Here is a 16149-nt window from a genome sequence, read left to right as displayed (position 1 = left end):
TAAAAGTAGACTCGTAAATGTATCCGATTTCCCCCACTTAATTCAAAAAGGCTTGCAGACTTCTTCATCGGCGAACCTTCTAGGGCTTGTCATCTGCTATCATTAACTGAACATCAAATCATCACTAAATATTTATATCACTCCATTTTCATGTAGTTTCCAGCTCAGCGTCAATATTTAATTATTACTGTACTTACTTTGAATTTTGTTTTGCTGAGATAAGATATGTTTTAGTTGTAATATCCATTACTCTGTTTATTTTTCTTACCATCTTTATTATTTTGTAATTGTTTGATCAGGGAGCAATTTCAAGGGGTTTCGCTGTATGCTTACACACATTATTAACTTCAAATAATTTTTTTATTATACTTCTGAACTGTATTATTTTATTAAGATTGACTGAACCATTGAATTGATAAATAATAACATTTATCAAATTCTGGCTTGAATTTCCTTTTTGAATGCTTCCTACCCCTACCAAATCAATTCCAGTTCAATGGTAAAACAATATTGAATGTTTTGGTAATTTTTCCAATCAATGAAATTCTTTTGAAAATAGATTAATATTGACGGTTTTTTTTTAGTTTAATGTTATCTAAGATTGATTGAAAGCCAGTTATTGATGTTTACAAACATGGTGTTCATATTATAAAGCTGACAAATGTGGAGACACTCTCTGAAGTTTACTCTCTTCGGTAGTTGGCCGATCGATCAATCGACCGATCAAACCGATAGTTAATCGATCTGAGCGAGTTCCTTCTCTATCGCTCGTCACAGTTCTGTTCTTTTGTGTGACTCTTTATTTTTGGGGGTATTCAAATTATATGGTTTATGAAACCAAACCTTTCACAACTGCAACTAGCATTTGAAGAAGAAATCACTCAGAGCGATCGTCAACTATTGGACAGAGTGGAGGGTAACTCCAGGAAGCATCTCAAAATTCATAAGCGTGAAAATGAACACCGTTCTAATTTTTTTTCCACGAAGATAAGTCAAATTGCATATTCTGATAAATTCATTTTCTCATTAAATTGTGGATTGTTGAATGTTTGTAAAACTTCAGTTTCCTGTGATGAAACCTATATAAAATCACCCTCAATCTACTTGTCAACCCACTTGTACGGTAGGCCTATTATACACGTCAGAATATATCACGTGAAATTCGTATTTGATCAGTTTAGCGGTAACAGCTACATGCTACATTATCATCACCCTTATGAATTCAAAAAACATTAGTTGACTCATAGTGTCACAAAAGCTGGTCTTCTCTTATTGGTTACGTGAAATTAATCGGGATTAAAATTTAACCGGCTTTTGTGCAACCGGGCTATAGGGTATAAACAGAACGGCCAGGTCGATGCTTAGTTTTCAGTTTAGGTCGCGCTCGCAATCGACCTTAACGTAAAACAAATACATTGTAAAGCATGGGAGTGAACAGAACGGCGAAGTCTCGATAGAGTTCTACCTTAAAGATACGAACAGAACGATTGGGTCGCAGTTCAGCTTTCGTTTTCGAACGATTTCACTAATCAATGGCAATGATAAAATCACTTGGCTGTTATCGTAGTAAAACTCGATCGAGACTTAACCGTTCTGTCCACTTCCATGCACTTCCACTTACAATGTGTTTCTGTTACATGAAGGTCGATTGCGAGCGTAAAATATACTGAAAGCTGAACATTCTGTTCATACCCAGAAAGAACTAAGTGAAACAGATTTTGCAAAAAACTAAACATTGAATTCGTTTGTTTTTGAAACCTACTAGAGACAGAATAAACATTCATTTGATGCATTTAATGGTGTTCGCTGAAAGCGCAAGCTGCAGGCGGCTATTGATTACAACTACTACAAAGCGATTAGTGACCAATTATTAAGCTATCACCGAGTTAGGGCCAAGCCACACAAAGCGTTTTTCAGGCGGTTTCAGACGAGATGACAGGGCATGAAGCTCTCCGATTTGTTGATTATCAAGCCGATTCCCGATCGCCAACTCAATCAGCCAATCGGAGAGCTGATTGACTGATTGAGTTGGCGTTCAGGAATCAGCTGATAATCAGCCAATCGGAGAGCTTCCTGATCTGCCGACTCGTCTGAAAACGCCTGAAAAGACGTTTGGTGTGGCTTGGCCCTTAGTATTAGTTCCCTTCTTCGACTTTTCCAAGTTAATTAGAAATTTGGATTCACATTTATAATAAATTCGTAAGAGCAAAATCACAACTCTTAATTGCATTTGCATTTTTCATGAAATTCAGGATGTAAATAAACATCATGGATTTTGCAAAAATGGAAGATTTTGGAAGTTTGTATTGAAAAAGTAGGGTTTTCCTTTTAGCAAAACCTCATCGTAGAATGGGTCAATCCAATACAAACTTGTTCTGTAGGCTAGTGAACTTTCCAAGAGAAAGAAGCTATTTTCTGAAAACCCAAACACGCATAGTAAGAATGAGTCAACTGCAGGAAAGTGTATATATGTCTGTAAAGCAGAGTAGATCAGTTGTGAGCAGTGGATGTCGACCAACCGGTTTGCAGGGAATCCCCTCAGTGTGCTTAGGACATAGGCCGCACATCACACAAATAATATATTCACATTTTTGAGCACCTGGTAAAGTCCATATGTATCAATCGCCAAAGTATACGCTCGGTAAAGACGTCACTCAACCTATCATTATTTATACTTGAGGTAAAACTGTGGAGAAATTCCTCACATTTGCGTTAAACGTATCTAATTGGAAATTGGAGTCTATATTTGCGTGGAGTAAGTCAATGACGAATTGCCAAAACATAACTACTTTGCTAATTCTCGTACAAATAGCCCACGATTAAGGGACAAAATACATTGGATGAAAAATTAGTATGCAATACACAGCGTACATTAAAATCATAAATTATTCAAATATTGTTATCCATGAAGTTGTGCAAATTTTATTACATCGGGACCCTTAATTACCACAGATGATAAATTCAAACGTTCTTGAGAAAGTTCACTCATTTATGAGCATTCATTTTAAATTCACTTCTCTGATAGTCTATTATACACTTGAAGCTAGTTATGGGATTGATAATATTATCTCAGATCGTATTTAGTAAAAACATTATCCATTAGAATTTTGCATGAACAGTCCAAAAATCATATTATTACTTTGAAAGAACATTAGCAAATCAGCTTTCAATGTATTCAACTCCAAAAAAAATTTATATCAATAGTCGATTCAAATGAATAACTCTCAGAGAAATGAAACTCTTCCAATTTTAATTTGTTTCAGTGGTTGAAACCTTGGGATATAGAGTTTGCCATTCGGAATTATTCTTAGTAATATTGTAAATAAGAAATATACAATATTTGTTGCAAATAGTGAATGAAATAAGATAACCAGCTTTCTGGAATCCTATTAAAAACATTTTCTCATAATATATACGAACTTGAATTTATTATGTACGATATATGTATGAATAAAATTTGATTATTTAAATTTTTTCAAAGTTTTACAATTAAATATAATTACAAGGCTTGAATATAAACAAGTAAAGTCGGTATGAGCTTGACAATAAGGTATTAGGAAACAATACATTTTTGGAAACAACACATGTTAACTTTTGGAAAAATGGATGTAATTTAATGGATGAATTTTGATTCAATGTAGCCTAAGCGAATACGTAATCTGGTCGAATAAATTCAAACTGGAAGTAGACATTTCTGACAGGCATCAATTTCCTAGATATATATTGTAGTATAGTGCAATACTGTTGATAGTAATCTGGTTAAGGTGAGTTTCCCGATTCTTGAACAATTGAAAGTGGAATAAATGTAAAAAGTATGCAAGAGTATTTAGCAGTTGAGGTGCAGAGTTGACCATGAACCATTAACACTGCGCACACGTTCAGGTTGCCTTCTATATCAGATGATGGACTCACGATTGCGAGGATGGAGTCACGGCTATCTCGATCGACTGTCTGGTCAGTAAGAACTGTATTTATCGGCTGTGTGTCCTTGCCAGGTTGATAAGCTCAAATTTAGCAGCAGCTATAACTCACGAGCTCGTGCAAAGGGTTAAGGTGTGCTCCAGCCATGGGCCCCTCAGCAATCCTATGCTCAATCATGTACCATTGTTCTTCCCGTCCTCCACTCCCCTCCGAGGATGAGGAAGTAATACTTGCTTGAAAAAGTGTAGCTTGATAGATAAGCTATGCTTATGAAATACGTGTTTCAATTTTTTTAAAACTCGAATATCGTCAATAATAGATTGTTCAATTAGTTGTTGTTACTTTAGATATTCAATCAAGAAAATAAACATAGGGTCTTGAAGATTGAAAAACAAAAGTAGAAATGACATAACTTCCATCATAATCTCTATACTTATAAAAGGCTAAGCCCCTACAGACTGAAATCACACCACAGCCCAAACTACTGAGCCTAAAAACTTGAGATTTTGCACGATTGTTTATGGTAGCCTGAAAACATACACTAAGGAAGGATTTTCAGAAATTTGCCCCCCTGAGGGAGCTGGGGCCCCCCCAAAATTTTGTACTTTTTAACCGCTCATTGCACAGCAAAGTCATGAGGAACTTTTTTGTTCAGCTACGAAAAACATTAGATCTATGCAAAAAAATTTCGATCAGGAGCACAGGGGGGTCCAGGAGAGGGCATTTTTCGAAAATTTTGATGTAAAATCACACTACAGCTCAAACTAATTGTCCTACAGACTTGAAACTTTGCAAAAATATTCTTCAAACATGCTAGACGCGCACTAAGAACGGATTTTGAGATATTTTGCCTCTAAGGGTTTCAAAGGATGAAAAAGGATCCTATTGAGTAAGGTTATGAACATGGTAAGGTGAGTGCCATATGGAAATGAGATAATATTTATTTATTGACATGTGATATTCTAACATATGTTGTAATCATTGGAAATAACAAAATATTATGATAGAAATTCAAAAAATAACATCTGTTCTATTATTGCTTTCTACCTGATTCCACTCAACCTCAATAATATTGTTCTGATAATTGATAAATATGTTTAATAATATTATTATTATTGATATAATAAAAGTATTGTTTTAATAATTAATTATTATCCAAATTGATATAATAATAGTATTGTTTTGGTAATCAATAAATATTTTTATTTTCACAAACTCTGTATAATTTGTAATGGTGAATGTGAAACAGCTGCATCAAAGAAATTATCTCAAAAACATATGTTTAGGAGAACTATAGTTTTGAACTTTGTTTCCCTGTTGGAATGTATAAGCCAACACGTGGCATGTATTATTCATTTTTCAGCTAGAACAGTTTTTTGAGACTGCTAAATAAACGTCTTTTAGTAAAATAACAATGATTTCTGCATTGAATAACATCTATCTTGCCAACAAGAATCGAACTATTTGTGAATTTGACCTACACTTTAGATTTATATAGATCTATTAATAAATTCATGGAAATTGAACATTTTCCAGTTTCTCAATGATAGGGGAGTGATAATTATTTGTATAGGTCTCCTAAGGAACCATTATCAACAGCTGGTACCAATCAACTAACTACACTTCAACTCCAAACTAACGTTTTAATACCAGTGCACAATAATTCATCACAGGGTGATATGTTTATTACAGCTGGTAACTTTAGATGCTAAATCATATTATCACAATATGATCTTGAATCATGATCATCTTTTCGTTCTTCAGTAGCCGCTCGGCCGAAAATTTCGAAAACATATGTCTGTAAAATGGATTAATAAATAATTATTATTAGCCCCCCTATTAAAATTTCTGTTCAGAAACCATCCCACAACATATTCCCAAAGTTTCATGCCGTTATGTCAAGTAGTTTTCAAGTCTACAGGGAACAAACAAACATACAAACAAACACACAAACAGACATTCATTTTTTTATAAATAGATTTCCATTCGGCTCAAACAAAAGCCTCTCTAAATGAAGGTAGAATGATAAGGATTCAGTTTTTTGTTTTAACATTTTTTCAAATCACTTTCAAAAAGTTCATGTAGTACCTACTATTGTGTTTGAGACACTTCTGGCGCTATCATAGTTTCACCACTATTCTGTTCCACAGTCCTATCTCTTGCAGTCGTTAACTATATCTATAATAATTATATAAAGTAGAGAGCTGGCTTATGCACGTACGGGATAGGAAAATTATGTTTGACGCATCATCACGTCTCAACTACTGGACTGATTAACTTGAAATTTTGCTTATAGATTCTTAAATAACCAAGGATGGTTATAGGCCTATTCTCAATTCTTCAAAATTTCATTACGTCAAGTTTTCATTTTGTCAAGTTTTAAAATAGATCCTTGCGAAGCACGGGTTCTTGCTAGTAATATACAATTTCTACGATCTTATTATGAAGGCTAAATAAGGCATAAGCATCTAATAAGACATAAGTATCTAATTACGTTGAATAATTTCATTATCAATACTTCACTACCGTAGTTCCGTGTTTCGGATGGACACGTTAAGCCGTCGGTCCCGGCTGCCTAAAAAGCAGTCGTTAGGTCATGTCAGAGGCCCTGAAATTGATCAGTTGCGACCTGAAAACTCTGACACCAGACCTGAGCCAGCCAGGTCACACGATATTATTATTATTTATTACCGTAGTTCAAAAACTATATTGTATTTGTTTTTCTTCTGAATGAAAAAAGCGGAAATTTCTATGTACTGGGAAAAACATCTCCCTGCCTGCCTGTTGTCTCTGTCGAGTGTCTGTTAATATTCAGGACAAAATGGAAGGATATCTAATTCATTAATTCATTGATAAGTTACAGAATCTATTTAATCATGGGTTACCTTAGAGTTATTCTGTATTCTTTTCTTATGCGATTTCCAACTCTAAATTTCTCTCATATTTTTCATCATTTTCATTGAACAATTCAGAGTAAATTCTCAGATTTTTTTGAATCGATGTGAGCTTGAGAATGTTTCAACGCTGAACCTTCATTTCTATTACTGATTAATTAAATTTTATTTTAATAATACTGTGGTATATCATACAAACTGTAAGTTTTTCTTTTGTAATAAATAAATTTCAAAATTTAAATAGAAAGTCCCCCAATCAACACTTTAGATTTCACTTATTAATCCCTTCGAACCTAAACTAAAACTATTTTGAATTTCTTTCAGTTCTAAAACTATTGACAGATCAACCTGTTATGAAAGAGTTTAAGTGAGAAGCTATTTTCCAGTTACAAATAAATTCTACCGGCTTCAACTTTTATAAACTTGGGACCTGAGAAAGTTGACTTTTTATACTGCAAGTTTTGATTCCGTTAGTATTTTTCTATCAATCTCAGTAGTAGGCTAATATGAGTAGAAACTTGATACTGGCATGAGTACTAACTTTTGACACCTGCCATGTTTTATCACCAAATAGTTTTAGAATCACCTTATAGGGAATCTAAATTGATTTCTGTTGATGAAAAAATATTAGGATTAAAATAGCTTGCTCTCAATCTGTCAAACCTGAAAATCAACGCTTGATTTTTGGTAGTTACAAAACTACAGGTCACATCCTAAAGTAGTGTTATTGACTCTTGATGGATTTCAATTTTAGATCATTTTGTAGATGACTGGTGAATTGATGGTAAGAGTTTTGAAATGTTTCAATGTAAACTTCGTTGATATATTAATGATGAAAGTTGTGAATGTATACGTTTACCAAGTATAATTTTTTCAAAATTATGATTGGTAAGTTGTATAACAATTATTATAATGTTGAATAATTCAACATGAAGTGAACCAAATTGGTGTAAAATATGAATATCTGTGAATAAATGAATATAGAATAACCTATTCCAAGAAATAGACAATACTTACCGTACTGAAAAAGATTCAAGTCTATCTTATATTCTATATTTTCTATTGCGGATGATGTCTCCATGAGCTTTTTGCTTGTGCGTGGGTAATGGAAAGTGCGCTGGTGATTTGATGAGATGCTCAAATCTCATGTTTATATTCCAGTTGAATGCACATATATATGATTTGTCTCATTAATCACTAGTCTTCAGCTAGAACAAGTCAATTAAAACAGATTTGTCCTACAGTCTTTATAAGATAATTGATAAAACTGGTTTCCTTCTCAACAAAGTTTTTAGAAGCTTTCTTGCGGATTTGCATAGTCTTGCGTGGATATATCCTTTGCTCGATGGCTGAGGTAGATCGAGTGCAGTGAAGGAGGAAAAGTTCTGACATTTCTGTAAGTTACACAATCCAACTTGTCGAGTAAGAGAGACTGAAACCCACTATTTGCGACGAGATCTATTCATGATTGTCATTATTCATGATTGTTTTCATCTTGTAATGGGTCTTTTTCTTGGATGATGATTTGGAGGGAAACCCATATTCAAATGTTTTTGTCTTACTTCACACATTTTCCTTATAAAGCAGCTTTAAAGTGGAACTGATCTTCAGTAAATAGGCTGATAATTAATTTGCTCCCTATGTCAAATTTTAATATGAGGTCAACATTAACCATACCAATTAGACTACTTGGTTAAGAATCTGTTTAGTTAATTCATGCTCAACACATTTTCCAGCTATTCTCACCATTATTCAAACAAGATTAAAATTTATTGGAGAAGTAGAATAATTATTTTAATGATGGCCGTGATTTTCTAGTAAACTCCTGTTGATTACCAATATCAAGCGAGTTTGATAGTAGAGTACTTTATAAGTAAGCTATTCGTTCATTGATTTATTCAATTGTTTGCTCTTTATTCATCAAGACAAGTTTTGAAAAAAATCTCTTCCATTCAAATTAATCTTTGAAGTAAATTCCCATGAAATGCTTTGAGCAATTTTATCACTGTAATTTGAGAGAAAGTCTCTAGACTTGAATGCAGATGCTAAACGTTCAGGTTTTTTAAAGATAATTTTTTAATGACATTCAGAGTGTCGTGGTAAGCTTAATTAAAAATGGCAATGTCCAGATACACATGTAGGAATGATGTTTGGAGTAGTGTATTTATGTTTCCAATCACATTACTCAATAGGTTGAGCAATGTTGAAAAAGGAATAATATTACTGTATCGATAATGGTATAGGGGTCCCATGGAACAGGCAGGTCAAGCTTCTGAGGTAGCCTGAATTCATTGACGTCACAATTCATATTGGAATTGGAGATTCACGCTTTCTCTTTTTACATAATTGTATTTTTATGTTTTTTCGAATTTGAATTAATATTGTGCTTGCAAAGAGAATCTCACTGGGATTTGCCCATTTTGATAAAAAACCGTGAATTATTGTGATTTATCAATATTTGTTCTCTTCTGCCGCTAATGAGTATTACAAAACCTGAAGTCTTTGGCCTGTATGGAGCGTGCTAGTTGACCTGTGCTTGCTACAAGGTCTATGGAATAAATAGCTATTTAAAATTACGTTTGTAGGTTTTAGTTCACATCAAAGCCTGTACCCACTCAACAAGCGGCATCCTTCTAACAAGGAAAATGGCGAATTCGCGTGAAATGTGCTGACTATATTTCTGGGTCAAGTTAATACTTCTAGTGAAATAAATAGAAGAATATATTTATGTCTTGTGTATAAATATGAATCTTCTCACGACGAAGAGCGAATAATATGAAGGTGAGAGTTCTTTTCTAATATCAATTCTCCAGCAAGATTTGCAGGCTATCCCTATAAAATATTTAATATATTATTATGACTAGTTGGATTTTTAAGATTTATTGTATTAGTTTATTGTAGATTTTCAGTGAACAGTGAATGAAAGACCAATCTCATAATGGGGTTCAAATTAAAACCACTTAGCTCGAAAAAACATGGACATTAATACAAGAATTCAAACATTTTTCATTATTATTATTCCTTCCCATTATTTTCAAATAATTAGGCTAGAAGTACAAAATGTTATAGTATGGTACCTACTGAATAATGATTTGAGTTACCGTAACCATTCATAATAGGTGCTTGGAATACTAATAGTTGAATCCTAAGTAATCTGCAACAAGTAGAATAGATCAAAATAAGTATAGTTTAACTTATTACTTACACATTCTACGAGATGCCGATGGCATCTATTACTTTTATAAGAAAATCGATATTTCTCATCACTTGACTTGAATTTATTTACTAATCAATACAAATGATCAGAAAAGGCCCAACAGGCCAATATAGCCCAAAACTGTTCCCTACCCGAATTTTAATAGAAATATTTCCAAAAAGTAGGTTATGCTGCTCCACTTTATTGATACTAATCAAATTTTGAATCCAGAGGTATACAAACCAAAATTAGGATTTAAGACCGATATATTATTTGGAAGAGATTAATAACCAAAAATAATTAAAAAATCGCACTCAACTCCAAACTTGAAAACATAAAATTATAATTATTACATTGTTAAATTGTTACATCATGTAAATTATATATTTAATTGTTACCAATCAAAAATTCGACAAATTTTCCCATAACTTCATAACTATCTGTCTCATCTTATTCACCCGTTTTCAACCATTTTTTTAAATAAGATATTATTGAATCAATGATAAAGTTAACTCTATTATATTAAGGTCTTTTTTAATACTGTTTTTAGTACTCTATATCATAGAAAATTTTATGTTATCGAAAATGAATTTAAATAAATGTCTCGACATTCAATTTATTTTATTACAACAGTAATTTACTACCATAACTTGAAAAATGTTAAAACTTTTAACATACCTCACCTTTAGAAGAATTTATATCTTTAGTTGAGGTACTAGTTTATTATGTAGGTGCTATAATAAGTTTACAATAATTCACCATTTTATGGGATGATTGTTTTACATTATAATGAAATGATCTATTCTAGAATCTTGTAGCAAAATTCTATTCCTACAATGCTTTAGTGTTTAGTAGTTCTATTATTATAATATATTTATTTTTATTGCGTAGAGAGCAGATGACCGCAGTTGATTAAATTGTTGTTAACTCTATTTTTAACAGAAATGTTTTATTCGCTCGTAAAACCAAAAAGTAACGTCACGATCTCATGATCACGATACAATAAAACATAATTTACTTCATGTGGCAAATGCTCAAGGCCATCTGGACCTGGAACTAATAAAAACTACTTCCTCCATAAGTGATCTTATTTTCAAAGCTCTGCAACTTGAATTATAGTATTGGGAAATTTCATAACATAGGCCTACTCAATATATAGTTAAAATATAGATCTAAATTACCTATTAAATTTTCAGGTAGATTAAGGAAGACTTAAAATAAAAAATAAAGAAAAGTAAAATTTGTTGATAATAGAATTTTGGGCATGAAAAATTCTTGTATTTTGTGTAGTGTTAAACTTGACCCATATCCAAAGATTCATCTATTACTTTGAAATTGTTCATTATAGTAAGCAAGTTTCTCGATCCACATATCTATTTTATCGAACAAAACGTTACATTTGCGAAACGTGTTTGAGAATAAAAAAGAAGAAAGCTCAGCCTTGGTAGGTGCTGTTTGAAAATAAGACTTGAACATTTGAAAATAGGTGATAAAAGAAGGAAACTAGTAAGCTTATTAGCGAAGCTACCCAATCATGATTTTCCTTTGCTCAATGTGTCAGTGTGTGAATGATTATGCTATTTACACGTGACCTGAGGTTGCTATGATTTGTAATCTCTTTTATTTTATTTCAGTAATTTATTCCAAGGCATCCATTCAGCTTCTGGCAAATATCTGTCAATAGTTGCATAATTTATAATTTTTAAATAATAATGCTTCTCATGACAGTCATGTTCCGCCAGTTTTTTCAGAGTGATACTGATCCAACGCAATTCATTCTCCACTTTATTAGTTTTAAAAGTTTCCGTTGAGGATGACTAGGACTTGGGTGCCTCCATTTCACAAATGTTATTTATCCCTTATTCTTTTTTCGCAAAAAACACAGTTTGGGCGAAAAAACTAAGGATATATTGTAGGTACTATTTATAAATATGCTACATGTGGCCTACATAATGACATGTCGTCAGAGACTTCGTTTCGGGATTTCCTTATTATTAGTGCTGCTGTAAGTGGCTTGCAATATTTTATTGACAACTTTTATGTTGTTATGAAAAATCGCCGATGATCACCGTCTACTCATGAGACAAGATAGTATGCACGTCACTTGTTTGTTGTATTCCTTTTGTAGTAGAGGTCTTACTAATAAATTCCTGTAGATCTTCATCCTGTGTGTGGGATTAGCCATCTTTTGAAATCATAATCTACATCAACGTGTTCAATAAAAAGGCAATAACTAATATCTGCTGGAATTTTTTTTCTCCGTGCCAGTTTCTTCTCTGCTGCGTATTTTATCTACTTTTGATGAATTCAGTTCTTGATCCTTCTTTCAATATTAGAAGTTTCAAAGGAACCACTCATAGAATAATCTTAATTGTCTTATAGTCTCTCGTCAATTGTCTAATCGACGAATAGAATAATCTCAAATAATCAATCTCAATTGATTGATTAATGTTCAATACTTGACCATAATTAGAATATGTTAGTATTTTTTTGTGAGATTGTCGATCATTACAGTAGACTCCCCCTTACTACAAAAATACCAGAGAAGCCAAACGGATCAAATTAAAAAGCTCCCAGTCTCGCATTTTTGAAACGCAAAACTGTTATTTCAAGTGGTGATTACTATCTTCCGGCGTAATAACATGTCTACCAGCCACTTGTTTTTCTAGCTTTTAATCCCATCCCATGTTCAAATCCACCGTATTCAGGATAAGATTGAGGCTCACTTAAGTTTGTTTTCCATGTCAGTAATTCTCACGAAGGATAAGCAAGAAGTGGCTTCTAATAAGAATTTGAACTTGTGAAGAAATGTAGTCCATACTGCATTACTAGTACAAATCAGTATCACCCTTCATTGCAAATCAGAGACCGGAAAGTACAACCAGTTGTGGCATGCTGGTGAAAGATTTAATCGGCCATTATCGAATTATAGGTCCAGCTGAATGAATTATTGGTGCAGAGCGCATTGTTTTTCCTCATCACGACATGTCCTTAGTCACGGTCTTGCACCGCCACTAGTAGATCAATATTATTCTCTTGTAATACATACTGTAATTCACTTGTCTTTACACTATTATGAATTGTTTCAAGTTTACTGCTAACAAATTGAATACGGAAATTGGCGTTTGTCTTCAATCTATTTCAACCCTTTATTTATGCATAGAGTTCGATATCGAATGATCAAAACAATAGTTGTAGGGTTATTAGTTTGTGTTCCGACATACATCAACGTTTTGATTGTATCTATATTGTAGGTCATGTCAGGTACAAGTTGTAAAAGTTGTTTGGATAAAGCTGTACTATGTACTTTATCGCGATTAAAATTTAGCTTGAAGCATGTGACTCATACATCATTGAGGAAGTGTGTATCAGTGGAAGATATCCGTGATTTAGAAATTGATATAACCTGTATCTCTTTCATTTTATTTCCTCGTGCTCTCCTCTATTATTCCAATTGCACTCTAAATTTTTTAGTGGTAGCTATTACCAAAGAGAAAAGTATTACAGTATATTTCTCAAGATTCTACTTTTCTATGTTAGGCTACCTATGAAATTTCTATTTTACTGTAGGCTTAGTCCATTCTTTTCTAGTTGTTGGCGGTAGCCTATTTGGTAGTTTCTGGAATAGCCTAGGGATTCAAATTCTTATTGAACGGATGAGGTGACTGGAGACTGATAATGAGCTGTTAGTGTTAGCTAGTATTATTTGTCGATTTGTACTCTTTCGATCCCCTCTTTTGTTGATTGTGGTTCAAGTGCCGGTTGCACAAAAGCCAGGTAAATTTTAATCGTGATTAATTTAATGAGAACCAATCTGAGAAGCCTAATTTTTGAAAAAACCTTCCATGATTGGTTCTCGTGAAATTAATCACGTTCAAAATTGTACAGGCTTTTGTGCAACCTGGCCTAAGGCCCGCCGCAAAGTAGACCCACGTTAATCCACGAAAAGCAACCCACGCTGTGGGATGTTTTGTAACTCAATACATGATTGAGCTATTACGTCACACATTCATTACATTCACGACTGCATGAACTGACAAGTTGCGTACACCTGTAGTACACACTGTCATGAACTGAACTATATTCTATTATAGATAACATGAAGTGTATGTACAATGGAATAATACCAAAAAGTGGTCGAAAATTCTAGAAAAGAATAGCGTCATCTGCATTGTCGAGTGATAGACAAGGATAACAACACCAATGTTAATCAGATAGGTACTGCCATTATGACGAGGAATTATAAGAATAATGTAGAAATTATAGAATTATTCATATAATCAATCAGCTGACAAGTGGATTATACATTGCATGTATTATTATTATTACACAGATGTCTGGAGAAGCCTAGCAATGGTTTACAAAATGGTTTACCAACCGTGGGTTGCTTTTCGTGGATTAGCGTGGGTCTACTTTGCGACGGGCCTAAGTGTCTTAAATTGCTTTGCGACTATTTCCATAGCCACCTCTAATACAAGGCCCCGGCCTACGATATTGCAATTCAATTCAATAATTCTTTATTGTCATATACAGTGCACAAGAATACATAGATATATAAAGGAATAAATATCAATTCACAAAGATGTATTGCATTATTGACCTGGATATTATTGCTAAGCCATAAAAAGTTTGCAAGTCTTGAAAAAAATTAACAAAACTTGCAATTCTGTTATTCAAAATTCCGAGCCATCGGTCGACGACTGCATCGCAAACATGCCCACTATACTGTATATTATTCAATAACAAACAACCACGACACAGCCACCAACCGATGGCCCAAAACAACTAGCCCATTAGCCTGTACGAAATATAACTTGCACCGACACAACAACAAAGGAAATAGTCCCACATGAGTCTTAGACTTGTGTGTGGGACGAGTATCATTATACTGTGATATTTTGTGACTAAAATAGTTGAGTAGAAGTTTAGAGAAATAAATTAATATAACCTTTACAGATTTAGAAAGAAGAGCAAAGAACAAACGGCAATACAAGATAAGAAGAGAAGGATTTATGTAGGGCCTTGGGTTAGTTGAGGAATTAGTGAGTTAGTTAGGATTCTATACTAGAGCTTTTATTTCATTTTAATTTTTTTTAATGTTTTTATTATTATTGTAAACTACCTGTATAAGGGTTCGAGCAAATTCTCTGGGTTATTGGCACCAGTTGCACGCAGCCAACCATCGATGATTCTTTTGTAAGCAAGCAAACCTACCGTGGGCTCTATTATTTCTCTGGATGGTGCTTTCCTCAATAAAATGTTGGAGACGTAGAATGGGTTAGTGCGATTTATTGATTTGACAATTCTGGGAACCTGTAGCCCTACATTTGCAGAGCTTCTAGTATTGTAGCTATGTGCTACCTCGGTTACCATAAAATCCCTGTTTTTGTACGTGAATACAAGTACATTCTTCATATATATCTGCCTGACCGTCAATAATTGAGAATATTCAAAGAGTGCCTCGGTAGGATATTGTCTCTCCAGTTTCAAACCGGCCTTGATTATAAGCTTCTGTATTACATATAAAGGCTCCAGTGCAGTTCTAACTGCTCCTCCCCATGCAATAACACCATAACTTAAGATCGACTGAACATGAGCAAAATAAACTGTCTTAATTTCCTGTTTGTTCAGGATGAAGCTTAGCTGATGAAAAATATAAATCATTTTTCTAAGCTTACGTTGCAAACGAATTATGTGATTCTCATATCTAAGGTTAGAATCTATTATAACTCCCAGATAGTTGTAACTCTTAACCCTATCAATGATCTGACAGTTGCAGACAGTGCCATAGGTATCATCACAGGAGTGCAATTTCAAAACTATATTATCTGGAGGCTCACTACAAGGTCTGAGTGCAATGGGCAGGCATTTTGTCTTACCTACATTCATGGTAAGGATGTTCTGATCAAACCATGCCTTCAGCTTCTTCATTCCCATTTCAGCCTTTAAAAATGTTTCATTCCAGCTTGCACCCCTAAATATCACAGCAGTATCATCCGCAAATAGGAAGAGCTCGCCTTCAATGTTCAGCTTATCAATGTTATTAATGTAAACAAGGAATAAAACTGGCCCAAGGGTACTGCCCTGAACCACACCATATTCCACCTCACTGACTTCACTCATTTTTGGTCCGATGGA

This window comes from Nilaparvata lugens, chromosome 3, assembly GCF_014356525.2.
Source record: "Nilaparvata lugens isolate BPH chromosome 3, ASM1435652v1, whole genome shotgun sequence".
NCBI classification, from domain to species: Eukaryota; Metazoa; Arthropoda; class Insecta; order Hemiptera; family Delphacidae; genus Nilaparvata; species Nilaparvata lugens.
This window is presented reverse-complemented; position numbering follows the sequence as displayed.